Source organism: Rattus norvegicus, chromosome 8, assembly GCF_021556685.1.
Source record: "Rattus norvegicus strain SHRSP/BbbUtx chromosome 8, alternate assembly SHRSP_T2T, whole genome shotgun sequence".
Classification (NCBI taxonomy): domain Eukaryota; kingdom Metazoa; phylum Chordata; class Mammalia; order Rodentia; family Muridae; genus Rattus; species Rattus norvegicus.
The window spans coordinates 8,374,872-8,378,161 of record NC_141541.1 but is presented as its reverse complement, the minus strand read 5'-3'; the positions used below and the strand labels follow the sequence as shown (position 1 = coordinate 8,378,161).

Sequence of the window (3,290 nt, the reverse complement as noted above, 5' to 3'; positions counted from 1 at the left end):
CTTTCCTCTTGTTTAGCTTCTTTGGGTCTGTGGAGCGTAGCATAGACATCCTCGATTTTAAGGCTGATATCCATTTATAGGTTGGTTCTGTACCAATACCATGTAATTTTTATAACTATTGTTCTATGGTAGAGTTTGAGGTTTGTGGTGGTTGTTCCTTCTAAAGTTCTTTTATTGTTCAGTACTGTTTTTATGATTATGGTTTTTTATACGAAGTTGAAAATTCCTCTTTCAACGTCTATAAAAATTATGTTGGCATTTTAATGAGGATTTTAATGAATGTGCAGATGGCTTTTGAAAGACAGTCAGAATTCAACAAACTTTCATGTTAAAAGTCTTGGAGAGATCAGGAGTTCAAGGTTCATACTTAAGCATAGTAAAAAGCAATGTACAGAAAACCAGTAGCCAACATCAAACAACATGGAGAGAGACTTGAATCAATTCCACTAAAATCAAGGACTAGACAAAGCTTCCTATCTGTTTATGATAGCATTTGAAGGTCTAGTTAAAGCAATTATGCTTTGGTAATAATAAAACGTGGTGGAACAGTTCCTGTGCATACGTGGTGGTCTCTAGTTCTGGCTCCAGTGGGCCATTTGAACTTGTGCTAATTTGTCTCAGATTGGTATCTCTCCAGGCAGCTCTCCGCTATTCTTGAACTCTCTGGTTCCTTTTCTTTTCTTTTCTTTTTTTGCCTATTTAAATAGTTTTATTATTCCATATTATTTGTTTTGGATCACTGGTGGAACAATGTTATACCCTCTACTTGGACTGACTTAATCTACCTCTTCAATGGTGGGACCATTGAAAAACCACCAGGTCGAGGAGCTTTTCCACCAAGGAACCCACCAAGCATTCCTCCAGGCATGCCACCAGCACTCTGGTACAGCTTGGTAATGATAGGGTTGCAGATTTTAACTGGTTCTTTCTCCTGATGCTCAAATTCTTCCTTCTCTAAAGTCTGGTTCTTATCCAGACATCTGATGATTTCTTTGCACTTGTCAAGAATCTTCTCTTTGTCCTCATCACTGATCTTGCCTTGAAGTTTCTCATCCTCAACAGTTGCTTTCACGTTGAAGGCATAAGACTCCAGTGAACTCTTAGAGGAAACCTTATCTCTCCTCATTGTCAGCTTTGTACTTCTCAGCTTTCTGGACTATGTGCTCATTTTCATTGGTGATGGTAATCTTGTTTTCCTTTCCTGTGATCTTAACTACAGCAGAAACATTGAGGATGCCACTGGCATCAATGTCAAAAGTAACATCAGTCTGAGGAATCCCACAGGGTACTGGAGGTATGCCTGTGAGGTTAAACTTTCCAAGCAGGTTGTTTTCTGTAGTCATGACCCTTTCACCTTCATTTGCCTGGATGAATACACATGGCTGGTGGTCAGAGTAGGTGTGAAAGTCTGGATCTGCTTGGTGGGAGTGGTGGTATGGTTCTTGATGAGGACAGTCATGACTCCACCAGTAGTTTCAATCCCAAAGGAAAGAAGAGTGACATCTAAGAGCAGCAAATCCTGAATATTCTCAAACTTGTCTCCAGAGAATGGCTGACTGGAAAGCTGCACCATAGGTAACAGCTTCATCTGGGTTAATGCTCTTATTCAGTTCTTTTCCACTGAAGAAGTCTTTCATAAGTTTCTGAATCTTGTGGATTATGGTAGAACCGCCCACAAGAACAAGATCATGGATCTGTGACTTGTCTAGTTTTACATCTCTAAGGGCCTTCTCTACAGGGTACAGTGTGCCATGAAACAGGGCAGCATTCAACTCCTCAAATTGAGCATGGGTAATGGACATATAGAAATCACTTCCCTCAGAGAGAGAATTAATATCAATACTGGCCTGAGTGCTGGAGGAGAGGGTGCTCTTGGCATGCTCACAAGCAGTGGGGAGGTGCCAGGCAGCTCCCTTGTTCTCACTAATGACCTTCTGGTGCTTCCGCTTAAACTCAGCATTGAAATGGTTTACCATTCGGTTGTCAAAGTCTTCTGCACCCAAGTGGGTGTCTCCAGATGTTCATTGGACTTCAAAAATTTCATTCTCAATAGTGAGGATTGACACATCAAAAGTGCCACCTTCCAAGTCAAAAATCAGCACATTCCTTTCAGCTCTGACCTTCTTATCTAAGCCATAAGCAATAGCAGTAGCAATTGGTTCATTGATAATTCAAAGTACATTGAAGCCAGTAATAGTTCTAACATCTTTTCTTGTCTGCCACTGAGAGTCATTGAAATAATCTGGCACTGTGACCACAGCATCGGTAACAGTTTTTCCTAGGTAAGCTTCTGCAATTTTCTTCATCTTTGTCAGAACCATTGAGGACACCTTCTTTGTCTCCCCTTTGTACTTGTACCTTGGGCCTGGCTACATCATTCACCACCATGAAAGGCCAGTGCTTCATATCAGATTCAACAACAGCATCATTGAACCTACATCTAATCAGACATTTGGCAGCAAAAACTGGGTTGGTAGAGTATGTTGCAACCTAATTCTTGGCCACATCCCCAATTAATCATTCTGTGTCAGTAAAAGCAACATTGCTCAGCATGGTGCAGTTACCCTGGTCATTGGCAATTATTTCCACTTTTCCATGCTAGAAGATACCCACACAGAAGTAGGTGGTGCCAAGATCAAGGCCAACTGCAGGTTATTTAGACATGGTTGCCTGTGTGTAGGCTCAGCTCTGCTGACGACAAGCCCACATGAATACCTGAGAGCTAGCACCATGTTCAGTGAGCTTAATAAAAATTGTAATCTATGAAACAAGGAGTTTGAACCTATTTTAGGTGTCTTAGTTACTGTTCTCTTGTTGTAAAGAAATACTATGGTCAAAGCAATTCTTACAAATGAAAGCATTTAATTTGGGGGCTTGCTTGCAGTTTCAGTTAGTCTGTTACCAGCTGGTGGAAACATAGTATCACTCGTGGTCCTGGAGAAGAAGCTGAGAACTACATCCTGATCTGTAGGTAGCCAACTCTGGGTCTGGCATGAGATTCTGAAACCTCAAAGTCTACCCCAGTGACACATTTCCTCCAACAAGGTGACACCTCCAATTCTTTCTAATTTTGTCAAAGAATTCCACTCCCTGGTGACTAAGTTTTCAGATATATGAGTCTAGAAAATTATTCTTATTTAAACCACCACAGTGAGGTAGTATAGTATTAATGGTAACCTGTCAGGTGATATGTAAATCTTTCTGAAACTTCCCCAGTTGCTTAATAAAAATTGTAAATTGGAAATAAGCACTTTAGGAGTATTTTAAAGAGAACTGTTGGAATGAATATT

General features: G+C 40.5%; 1 pseudogene; it reads right to left on the bottom strand.

Annotated features, from left to right (window-relative positions):
* Positions 1 to 776: 776 nt before the first annotated feature.
* On the bottom strand, positions 777 to 2,664 carry Hspa8-ps35 (heat shock protein family A (Hsp70) member 8, pseudogene 35; annotated as a pseudogene).
* Between the last annotated feature and the right edge of the window lie 626 nt (positions 2,665 to 3,290).